The sequence below is a fragment of the Callithrix jacchus genome, chromosome X, assembly GCF_049354715.1.
Source record: "Callithrix jacchus isolate 240 chromosome X, calJac240_pri, whole genome shotgun sequence".
NCBI classification, from domain to species: Eukaryota; Metazoa; Chordata; class Mammalia; order Primates; family Cebidae; genus Callithrix; species Callithrix jacchus.
This window is the reverse complement of record NC_133524.1, coordinates 37154226-37167232: the sequence shown is the minus strand read 5'-3', so window position 1 is coordinate 37167232 and position 13007 is coordinate 37154226. Positions and strand designations below refer to the sequence as shown.

The 13007-nt window shown below is 39.6% G+C and overlaps 1 protein-coding gene across 1 annotated transcript in view; it reads right to left on the bottom strand.

Moving 5' to 3' along the window:
• CFAP47 (cilia and flagella associated protein 47) overlaps nucleotides 1–13007 on the bottom strand; it is a 437978-nt gene that overhangs the window by 210944 nt on the left and 214027 nt on the right. The gene's annotated exons all lie outside the window — the stretch shown is intronic.

The window sequence follows — 13007 nt, the reverse complement described above, 5'->3', positions numbered from 1 at the left end:
AGTCCAAAGGTTGAAAAACCTGGAATCAGATGTCCAAGGGCAGAAGGAGAAAAAAAAGGCATCCTGCTCCCAAAAGGAGAAAGAGCATGACAAAAATAAAAAAGAGCAAACAAACAAAAAAAATAAGCAAAATGAATCTCCTCCTTCTCCTGCCTCTTTGTTTTGGCCACCACCACTGCCAATTGGATGGTACCAACCCACATTGAGGGAATATCTTTCTTTGTCAGTCCACTGACTCCTGCATCCACCTCCTTTGGAAACACTCTCACAGACACACCTAGAAACAAAACTTTGCCAGACATCTTGGCATCCTTCAATCAAGTCAAGCTGACACCTAATATTAACCATCAAGTAAGATAAACAGATGAAAATATAAAAAGAAGAAAATCATAGTAAATCAATTACTGAATTACTTTAAAACATTTAAAATATTTGTGATTGACAATGACACTGAAATATAGATACAGCAAATAATACTGCTTTGAATCAGAAGAGCTTGACCTAGGTGTTAAAACATAAATGTGTCCTAAGTAGAACACTGATCTTCTACCCTCAGACTCCATAAAAGCTAATTGGAACTCAGAAGAATACTACACTCTAGAAATTATGACTATTACTCCTGAAGTTAAAGATGGCAAGAGATTTTCAAGCAAAGGCCCACAGAACCAATGGCACATTAAATGGGCCTCATAGAATACTTAGACTTCAAATATGTTGTGTTTGATGTGAGGAAAAGGGTGTATTTTTTCGGAAAACCAAATCACTATAGGATGAGGAGATGGAGAAGCACAGTGTTGTTCAGGAAAGAAGTTCCGTTTGGGTCACGCATAAGAAAAGACAGAAAAATTAGTGAGAGAAAAGACTTAAAGAGTGCCAGGCTACACTGTGGAGGTCTTAGATGGAAAGGTGAGGGACTTGATTTCTGAAGAAGAAAGAACATGATAATAGTTCAGGCAGATCAGGGAGGGGCAGTTAAAGAAGTACTTCTCCCAGAACAGATAAATAATAAGGCAGAGGATGTAATTACTCTGATAAACAAAACACATTAGTAATGATTACTGGAGTAGATTCGAGATAAAATCCAAAATAACAGCAGAATGGTATCAGGACAATAAACGTTGACAGAATGTAAGCTAGAGCCAAAAAGTAGAATCAGGAACAAAAGAAGGTAAAAGCAGTGAGGAGAGTTATTCACAGCACAAAAGTATTGGGGTTGGTGTGAGGAATTCAGAGACATAGAAAACACCAATAATAGACAAACAACTCTGTCATTGTCAACATAAAAAGAGCTCTCTTGTTAGATATACTGAACTCCAAGTTTCACTTCAAAGAATCGGTATATCAGTATGTTCAGCTCTCTTATTCCTTAATTCTCCATTTTAAAGTTTAACTTCCTTGTAGTTTCAGTAAACAAACTTTTCCACCAGTTCTAATCAATAGTTCACAACTGTTTCCCTGGTCCCCTACTCCATCCTGACTCATCCTGGTCAACTGCCCTGGTTACATGCTTTGACCTGAATCACCCCTGGTCACCTGCTCTGACTTGTCCCATAACTGTCTTTCCCACCAAACTACCCACCCTGCCACTCCAGCTCGTACATAGCCAATAGGGGAATGACACAGCAGCAGGGGCTACCTAAATCAGGAATAAGAACCCCTTCCCCTCACTTGTCCAGGTGTGTACTTGCCATTGCTCCATCTGTGAGATGCACCCTTCTATAGAAGTAAATTGCCTTGCTGAGGAAATTTATACTCAAGTGCTACTTCTTTTGCACCACTGAAAATTTACATGCAACACTCTGTACTTCTGCAATATGGAAATGAAGGTCTGCTATGACTTAACGGTACAGATTTAAGTTAGCAACTACACATGTTCTGGGCCTGGCCTCAAAATGCAAATAGTGTAAAAGCCAAGGAGACCCAATGTGATATGTGGAACTAATGCACTTGAGTCTGAAATTGGGCAGCAGCTTTTCAGAGAATAATGACAGCCCCACTGGTGACCTATTAGTCCACATTTCCTGATGCTCTCTTATACTTCGTGTGAAAATAGAATGGTTGGTTCTTTCTTGTTTTGTTAATTAGAAGTAAGGCTCACTAATGAAGGTGCCTGAGCAGAAGATTGACAGTAGAAAGAAAACTGGCCTGCCTTAGCAGGGTAGAAAGCTAACTGTGAATATAATTTGAGGAAAACTTGAAAATATACCAGCACCATAAAGTTTCTCTTCAGTATTTTATGGTCTCACATTCTTTAATAAAGACATTAGTCAATAGATTTAGAAAAATGATTTTACATAAGAACAATGTAAAAAACAAAATGCAGGGCTGGGTGCCATGGCTCATGCCTGTAATCCCAGCACTTTGGGAGGCCGAGGCAGATAGATCACCTGAGGTCAGGAGTTCAAGACCAGCCTGGCCAACATGGTGAAATCCTGTTTCTACTAAAATACAAAAAATAGCCAGACATGGTGGTAGGTGCCTGTAATCCCAGCTACTTGGGAGGCTGAGGCAGGAGAATCGCTTGAACCCAGGAGATGGTAGTTGCAGTGAGCTGAGATCACATCACTGCACTCCAGCCTGGCTGGCTGAGTGAGACTTTGCCACAAAAAAAAAAAAAGGGGGAGGACTCAAGATGGCGCTGTGAGAACAACCCAGGATTGAAGCTCTCGCTGGACGCACGGAGAGGGTGAGTCAGGGAAGCATTTCCAGACGGATCTTAGTTGCCCACAGAACGGGGAAATCCCCAGGTATAAAAGAGACGCAGGACGCCAGGCAGAGGTCTCCGCTGGCGTAGCCAGCAGCCGGTGCGGCTCCGGCCCGCGCCGGAGCGCAGAGGCGCTCCACAGCACTCCATACAAAAGCGCACTGTTACGGGTGCCCTGTTGAACCGGCAAACTAAGATCCGAGAGGGCTGAACTTGAGACTGAACAGGTCTTGAACTGTGACCCAGCCCAGGAAATCCCAGGGACTCAGCGTTTGGGGGAGCGCAGTGCAACAAACAAAACAGCAATTCCAAACGCTCCCGGTGAATAGGTTTTTTCTTTAAAGCGCAGCTCCGCGGGGGAGGGGCGTCAGCCATTACCAAGGCAATCAGCCCCTACTGAGGTACACGCCCATTGCTGACGCAGCCTGCCACTGCCGAGGCAACCCAGTACAACAGAGAGACTCCGCCGTAGGGCGTAGCCCATGGCAACAGGGCGGAGACCACAGAAGAAGGGCGGAGCCTGCAGGAAAAGGGCGAACCTCACACCAGCAGGGCGGAGCCTCGGCAGGCAAAAAGTGACTAGACTGCCTCCTAGCTGGACAGGACAGTGAGGCGGACACTCACAAGGAAAGCCCCAACCCCCCCCAGACAGAGCATCTGAGGAAAAAAAAGGGGTTTTCTTACGAGTTAGGTTGCAGCAGAACTAAACATAGCAGCCTAGCAGCCCTGAATGAACAACAGAGCTCACAGTTCAGCACTTGAGCTCCTACAGACTGTCTCCTCAAGCAACACCCTGACCCCTCTATATCCATAAGACTGACAATCGGCAGACATCATCCTGGGACAAACATAGCAGAAAAAGAAACTGGTAGCATCCCTCGCTGTTCCGCAGCCGCTACAGGTGCACCCCAGACAAGCAGGGCCTGGAGTGGACCTCAGCAGTCGTACAGCGAAGGGGCTAGACTGGTAGAAGGAAAACCAAGTAACAGAAATACTCCATCATCAACAATCTGGGTGTCCACTCAGAGATCCAATCAAAAAGTCAGTAACTACACAGACGACAGGTGGATAAATCCACAAAGATGGGAAGAAAACAGCGCAAAAAGGAGGAAAACACCCAAAACCAGAACACCTCGCCACCTAGAAAGGACCAAAACTCCTCACCAGCAAGGGAACAAAGCTGGACGGAGAATGACTGTGACGAAATGATGGAATTGGACTTCAGAAGATGGATAATGAGAAACTTTTGTGAGCTAAAAGACCATGTATTAAATCAATGAAAAGAAACTAAGAACCTTGAAAAAAGATTTGAGGAAATGATAACAAGAATGGATACCTTAGAGAGGAATATGAATGAATTAAAGGAGCTGAAAAACACAATACGAGAACTTCGCGAAGCATGCACAAGTTTCAATAGCCGAATTGATCAAGCAGAAGAAAGAATATCTGAAGTCGAGGATCAACTCAATGAAATAAAACGAGAAGCCAAGATCAGAGAAAAAAGCGCAAAAAGGAATGAATAAAGTCTCCAAGAAATGTGGGACTATGTGAAGAGACCTAACCTACGTTTGATAGGCGTACCAGAATGTGATGAAGAGAATGAATCCAAGCTGGAAAATACTCTGCAGGACATTATCCAGGAAAATTTCCCCCACCTAGCAAGACAGGCCAACACTCAAATGCAGGAAATACAGAGAACACCACAGAGATATTCCGCAAGAAGAGCAACCCCAAGGCACATAATCATCAGATTCAACAAGGTTGAAATAAAGGAGAAAATACTAAGGGCAGCCAGAGAGAAAGGTCAGGTCACCCACAAAGGGAAGCCCATCAGACTCACAGCAGATCTCTCGGCAGAAACTCTACAAGCCAGAAGAGAGTGGGGGCCAATATTCAACATTCTTAAAGAAAAGAACTTGCAACCCAGAATTTCATATCCAGCCAAACTGAGCTTCAGAAGTGAAGGAAAAATAAAATCCTTTGCGAACAAGCAAGCACTCAGAGATTTTGTCACCACCAGCCCTGCTTTACAAGAGCTCCTGAAAGAGGCACTACACATAGAAAGGAACAACCAGTACCAGCCATTCCAAAATCACACTAAATGCTAAAGAGCATCAACATAATGAAGAATCTACAACAACTAATGGGCAAAACAGCCAGCTAGCATCAAAATAGCAGTGTCAAATTCACACATAACCATATTAACCCTAAATGTAAATGGACTAAATGCACCAATCAAAAGACACAGACTGGCAAATTGGATAAAAATGCAAAACCCATCAGTGTGCTGTATCCAGGAAACCCATCTCACATGCAAGGATACACAAAGGCTCAAAATAAAGGGATGGAGGAAGATTTACCAAGCAAATGGAGAGCAAAAGAAAGCAGGAGTTGCAATCTTCATCTCTGATAATATAGACTTTAAAGCAACAAAGATCAAAAGAGACAAAGAAGGCCATTACAGAATGGTAAAAGGATCGATACAACAAGAAGAGCTAACGATCCTAAACATATATGGAGCCAATACAGGAGCACCCAGATACATAAGGCAAGTTCTTAACGACTTACAAAGAGACTTAGACTCCCACACAATAATAGCAGGAGACTTTAACGCTCCACTGTCAATATTAGACAGATCAACCAGACAGAAAATCAACAAGGATATCCAGGGCTTGAACTCAGACCTGGAGCAAGCAAACCTGATAGACATTGACAGAACTCTCCACCCCAAATCCACAGAATATACATTCTTCTCAGCACCACATCATACCTACTCTAAAATTGACCACATAATTGGAAGTAAAGCACTGCTCAACAAATGCAAAACAACTGAAATCATAACAAACAGCCTCTCAGACCATAGTGCAATCAAGTTAGAACTCAGAATTCAGAAACCGACCCAGAACCGCACAGCTTCATGGAAACTGAACAACTGGCTCCTGAATGTTGACTGGATAAACAACGAAATGAAGGCAGAAATAAAGAAGTTCTTCGAAACCAATGAGAACGAAGACACAACATGCCAGAATCTCTGGGACACATTTAAACCAGTCTCTAGAGGAAAGTATATAGCAATAAGTGCCCATATGAGAAGAATGGAGAGATCCAAAATTGACACCCTATCGTCAAAATTGAAAGAGCTAGAGGAGCAAGATCAAAAAAACTCAAAACCCAGCAGAAGACAAGAAATAACTAAGATCAGAGCTGAACTGAAGGAGATTGAGACACGAAAAACCCTCCAAAAAGTCAATAAATCCAAGAGCTGGTTTTTTGAAAAGATCAACAAAATAGACAGACCACTAGCCAGACTGATTAAAAAGAAAAGAGAGAACAACCAAATAGATGCAATAAAAAATGATAAAGGGGAAATCACCACAGATTCCACAGAAATTCAAACCATCATCAGAGAATATTACAAACAACTCTATGCACATAAACTAGTAAACCTGGAAGAAATGGATACATTCCTGGACTCCTGTGTCCTCCCAAGCCTAAACCAGGAGGAAGCTGAAACTATGAATAGACCAATAACAAGGGCAGAAGTCGAGGCAGCAATTAAGAGCCTACCACACAAAAAAAGCCCAGGTCCAGATGGGTTCACAGCCGAATTCTACCAGACACACAAAGAGGAGCTGGTACCATTTCTTCTGAAACTATTCCAAATAATCCAAAAAGAAGGAATCCTACCCAAATCATTCTACGAGACCAATATCATCCTGATACCAAAACCCGGCAGAGACCCAACAAGAAAAGAAAACTTCAGGCCAATATCCATGATGAACATAGATGCAAAAATCTTCAATAAAATATTGGCAAGCCGATTGCAACAGCAAATCAAAAAACTTATTCATCATGATCAAGTAGGATTCATCCCGGGGATTCAAGGCTGGTTCAACATACGCAAGTCTATACACGTAATTCACCACATAAACAGAACCAAAAACAAAAACCACATGATTATCTCAATTGATGCAGAGAAGGCATTTGACAAAATTCAACAGCCCTTTATGCTAAAAACCCTCAATAAACTCGGTATCAATGGAACGTATCTCAAAGTAATAAAAGCTATTTATGACAAACCAACAGCCAATATCATACTGAATGGGCAAAAACTGGAAGCATTCCCTTTGAAATCCGGCACTAGACAAGGATGCCCTCTCTCACCACTCCTATTCAATATAGTTCTGGAAGTTCTAGCCAGAGCAATCAGGCAAGAAAAAGAAATAAAGGGTATTCAAATAGGAAAGGTGGAAGCCAAATTGTCTCTATTTGCAGACGACATGATAATATACCTGGAAGACCCCATCACCTCAGCCCAAAAACTCCTGAAACTGATAAGCAACTTCAGCAAAGTCTCAGGATATAAAATCAATGTGCAAAAATCACAAGCCTTCCTCTACACCAATAACAGACTAAAAGAGAGCCAAATCAAGAACGAACTGCCATTCACAATTGCTACAAAAAGAATAAAATACCTTGGAATACAACTCACAAGGAACGTAAGGGACCTCTTCAGGGAAAACTACAAACCACTGCTCAACGAAATCAGAGAGGACACAAACAGATGGAGAAACATTCCATGTTCATGGTTAGGAATAATTAATATCGTGAAAATGGCTATACTGCCCAAAGTAATTTACAGAATCAACGCTATCCCCATCAAGCTACCATTGACTTTCTTCACAGAACTGGAAAAAACCACCAGGAACTTCATATGGAACCAAAAGAGAGCCCGCATAGCCAAGTCAATTCTAAGCAAAAAGAACACAGCGGGGGGCATCACACGACCGGATTTCAAACTATAAGGCTACAGTAATCAAAACAGCATGGTACTGGTACCAAAACAGAGATATAGATCAATGGAACAGAACAGAGTCATCAGAGGCAACACAACATAGCTATAACCATACAATCTTTGATAAACCTGACAAAAACAAGCAATGGGGAAAGGATTCCCTGTTCAACAAATGGTGTTGGGAAAACTGGCTAGCCATGTGTAGAAAGCAGAAACTGAACCCCTTCCTGACACCTTACACCAAAGTTAACTCCAGATGGATTAAAGACTTAAACATAAGACCCAGCACCATAAAAACCCTAGAAGAAAATCTAGGCAAAACCATCCAGGACATAGGAGTAGGCAAGGACTTCATGAACAAAACACCAAAAGCATTGGCAACAAAAGCCAAAATAGACAAATGGGACCTAATGAAACTCCACAGCTTCTGCACAGCAAAAGAAACAGTCTCTAGTGTGAATCGGCAACCAACAGAATGGGAAAAAATTTTCGCAGTTTACCCATCTGACAAAGGGCTGATATCCAGAATTTACAAAGAACTCAAACAGATTTACAGGAAAAAAACAAACAAGCCCATTCAAAAGTGGTCAAAGGATATGAACAGACACTTTACAAAAGAAGACATATATGAGGTCAACAATCATATGAAAAAATGCTCATCGTCACTGGTCATCAGAGAGATGCAAATCAAAACCACATTGAGATACCATCTCACGCCAGTTAGAATGGCGATCATTAAAAAATCTGGAGACAACAGATGCTGGAGAGGATGTGGAGAAAAAGGAACACTTTTACACTGTTGGTGGGAGTGTAAATTAGTCCAACCATTGTGGAAGACGGTGTGGCGATTCCTCAAGGCCTTAGAAATAGAAATCCCATTTGACCCAGCAATCCCATTACTGGGTATATATCCAAAGGACTATAAATCGTTCTACTACAAGGACACATGCACACGAATGTTCATTGCAGCACTGTTTACAATAGCAAAGACCTGGAATCAACCCAAATGCCCATCGATGATAGACTGGATTGGGAAAATGTGGCACATATACACCATGGAATATTATGCAGCAATCAGAAATGATGAGTTCGTGTCGTTTATAGGGACATGGATGAATCTGGAGAACATCATTCTCAGCAAACTGACACAAGAACAGAAAATGAAACACCGTATATTCTCACTCATAGGCGGGTGATGAAAAATGAGAACACATGGACACAGAGAGGGGAGTACTAAACTCTGGGGTCTATAGGGGGGAAAGGGGAGGGCCAGTGGGAGGGGGAGGTGGGGAGGGATTGCCAGGGAAGAAATACCAAATGTGGGTGAAGGGGAGAAACCAAACAAAACACACTGCCATGTGTGTACCTATGCAACTGTATTGCATGCTCTGCACATGTACCCCAAAATCTAAAATGCAATGAAAAAAAAAAAGAGAAAAAAAAAAAAGAAAGTGGTAAAAGAGACTGCAACCAAAAAAAAAAAAAAAAAAAAATGCAAGATTTAATTGTCACTTTCACGTTTGAGGTATAAGAAGGTGAATTTTTAAGTGAAGAATGTGTGGCTTTGCTGGACCCTGTGTTTTATATCATCCTAGGGTATGATCCGAAGAGGGCTATCTAGGGTGACAGGAGGTGCATTTACTGGGGAAAAGAGTACTAATGGCAGAACACTCTGGGCGCAAGTCTGAGATGAATCAAAGTCTTTTGAACCATGTTTTAGTGTTTACAACATAAAATGATATAAATAGCAATATAAAAATTATTTTAAAAGCTAATCTTTCAAATATCCAGCAATTTGGCAAACTAAGAATACATTTTAATGGGAAAATATATGTAATAAGCCATTATACTGAAAACACAAATAAAAGAGCATTCTCACCTTTCCTTATACATTATAACAACAATGACCTAAAGCAATTAGACTTTTGTCAACCTTAGGCTGGAAAGCCAAATGTTAAAATAAGTTAGGTGTATTAAAGCAAATATTTCATGTGAAAGTACTTTTAAGGACATAATCATTATTTTCACTATATAGATCTAACCAAAAATAACTGTAATTTTTTTGGTCCTTTTTTCCCCCATGATGACAATGTTTTCCTACTAGATTAACAAAATACAGTAATGTAAGCAAACAAAAAAATCAAGAAATCTGGTAAATTAATTCAAGTCCTGTTATGAAACAGTGCCATGCTCTTGATTAAGTAAATCGAATTTCCTGGGCCTCAGTTTCATCAACAGTAACTAGAAGGGGTGATAAGATCTTGAGTTTTATGCTGGATTTAATGTGCCGTAACTTTAAGCTATCACTTTCAAACTAGATGCCAAATATAATTAGCAGTACACAATTATATACTATAATCCTACAAAGACAACTGTTGATTGTCTTCCCAACAGCCATTTTATCCTTTATTCTTAACTATGAACCTCACTTTTTGTGAATATCCTTTTTTAAAAATTTTTAATCAACCACTGGTTAGCCACAAGAATAGGATTCAATTCTGGTCAATGATATGCAATGGGAAATATCCTATGCGGCCACTGGGAAAGGTTTACCTTCTGAAAAAAGAGGAGCACAAGAAAAGATGCCACTCAGCCAGCCCAAAACAGAACTGTATGAAGGTGTTATACGAGACTTTGGCAGAAATTTTGGAGTTATTTGTGCAGTCCCAAAACAAAGCTTGTAGGTCAAGACTGGCTGAGCAAAAATGAATCTCTGATAACTTGGTTAAAAACGTGAACAATTATCCTTATAACCTCTGATTGCCTGACTTTATCTTATATAAAATATTAAATTTCCTTATTTTAAACCACTTTTACTTAAGAATTCTGTTATTTAAAGCTAAAAATTTCCTAGTGATTATGAAAATTAATTTTAGGTGTCCATTAGACTGGATTGAGGGATACCCAAATGGTGGCTGAAGCATTGTTTCTGGGTATCTGTGGGAGTGTTTTCAGAGGAGGTTGAAGCGGAGTCAGTGGACTGAGAAAGAAACATCTGCCCTCAAGGTGGGCAGATACCATCCAATCAGCTGGGGCTGGGACAAACAGGTAGAAGGAGGAGGACTCTCTCTCTCTGCTCTCTTTTCCTTCCAGAATGAGACACCTTTTCTCCTCCTGTCTTTGGACATCAGACTAGGTTCTTCAGATTTTAGACTCTGAAACTTGTACCAGTAGTCTCTGGGGACTCTCTGGTTTTTAGATTTGGACTAGGGGATGCACAATTAGATTCCCTGATTCTGAGGCTTCTGGACTGAGTGATGCTACCAGCTCTTCTGTGTTATAGCTTGCAGGTAGCCTATCATGAGACTTCTCTGACTCTTGGTTCGTGTAAGCCAATTCCCCCTAATAAATCCCCTCTCATATATCTTATTGTTTCTGTGTCTCTAGAGAACCCTAACAAATGATAAAAAAAAAGGAAACAAAAATATTTAAAGACAAAATTAGATTATTGATTCACCCTTAGCTCCAATCACTAATTATTAAATTATGTGTAGTAAAGCTCCATAAATGCTTATTATACTTATATTGTTATCTATCTTTGCATGAGGGAATAAAACATGCATTCTACGCTGAGGTCGATATTTTGCTCTAAACAAAAATCACGTCATGAAAAGGAGAATGTGTAATAAGTGTATATTCCTACTGGCAGGATTCTCCAAAAAGACATAACATTACCACAGCAACTTATGAAGCTAATTTTTATGCTACAATTAAGAACATAATAAAGAAGAAACTTAAGCATTAATAATTAAGTTCATTGCTGAATTTTATAGGATTCAAGGGTGGACTAGTACAAGAAACAACATTAATTTATTATGTATAAGTTCATTAGAGGGTGATATTTTTAAATCTGCCATTTAATGTGGTTGGTAAATCTGGACTAATAAAAAGTTAGGGCATTGGAATTGGCTGATAAAGGTTTGGTCATAATCTGCTAAGCAGACTTTCAATTTCTTCATTCCTCAAATCTTGGACAACATTTCTGCATTTTTATCTAGTACTTATTTATAAATTACTTTTTGCTATACAATAAAATAAATACATTGAGTCAACAGATCTGAGGAAATCAAAAAGCAAAGGAGAGAATTATAATGCATGGTTTTCCTAAAGAAAGATACTTTAAATTTCTTGTGAACTCCTACCAAACTCTCAAGGGTCAGCTAAAACAGTAAGTGACCTGTGACATTTTCCTGGTATCCTTTTTAGAGTGCCTTCTCACTCTCTTTGAGTCTCATGGCACATTATTTCTAAGTCTATTGTGGCATTCACTGTCACTTTGCATCAGCCTTGTTTCATGTAACTTGTGATTATTAGTCTGCAACATCTTTGAAGGCATGAATGCAGTTTTGTCACATCTGTACCCCTGAAGGATTTATCCATTGTCTTTCATGAAGGAGGTTAAATAATTTGTTGAATTTATGGAGATTGTAACATTTTTATTCTTCAAAACCAAAGCCTTTTATTAGAGTTTGTCCTTAAAAGTCTACTATTATAAAAGAACTCTCTGCCTAAAATTATTGATTGCAGTTTCTCTTTACAGTTCTACCAAAAATGTAAAAAGAAATAAAAGGAAAATGAAATTTAAAAAGTACAAATGTCAGGAATGGTACAAAGTGACTTTAATACAAAGAAAAAAGTGAGTAATTATAAAATTCATTTTTCCAGCAGGTATAAGATATCACTTTGGGTGCTAGTACCATCAATCTTTCTGGATCACAGAATGAAAGACTCAGAGTTAGTTACAATAGTCCTTCTCCAATGCCCTTCTTTTGTGGTTGGTCACCAACTCTAGCAAACCTCTCCTATATCAGTTTGTTATGTTTTAATACTAATTAAAATGATATGAGTAGAGAAAGTAATTACCGCCCTCCTTGACCAGCTGAAATTACACTGTGATTGGTCTGTGTTCCCTGTCTTCAGTTCCTCTCCTGTAGGTCCATCCTGATCATTGTTGCAAGAGTAAAGGCATTTTATCCCCCATAATGCCCACAAGACAAATTCCTGATTTTTATGCTGATATTCAGTATCCTAGTATATGCTTATGTCTCTGTTTCCAATACCAAACTTCAACTGGGGAAACCTATTCACACAATTTCCTTAACATATTTCACTTTTTCACACTCTATATTCTGTTCACGCTACTTCCTCTGAGCAAACAACTTTCTCTCTTACCACTACCAATGCAAATCCAATTCATCATTCCAGACTCGAACTGAATTCTACCTCTTCCTGCCTCTTCCACACTGTCTTTGATGTATCAGTTTGCATCACATTGATCTCTTCCTTCATCTGAATTCTATACTTCATTTTTTTCATACACCATTACTAACAATTAAATGAGTAGAACATTCTTTTTTAACAGCCAAAGATCTTGATAATTTATAGAATTTATATATTCAAAGTCAGGAACCATTTATTTTATCTTTTTATTACCCCTAAGTAACAAACAAAAGGCTCATAAAATAGTAAGCATCCAATATATTTTTGATTATTGCTATCGAGGTTTTG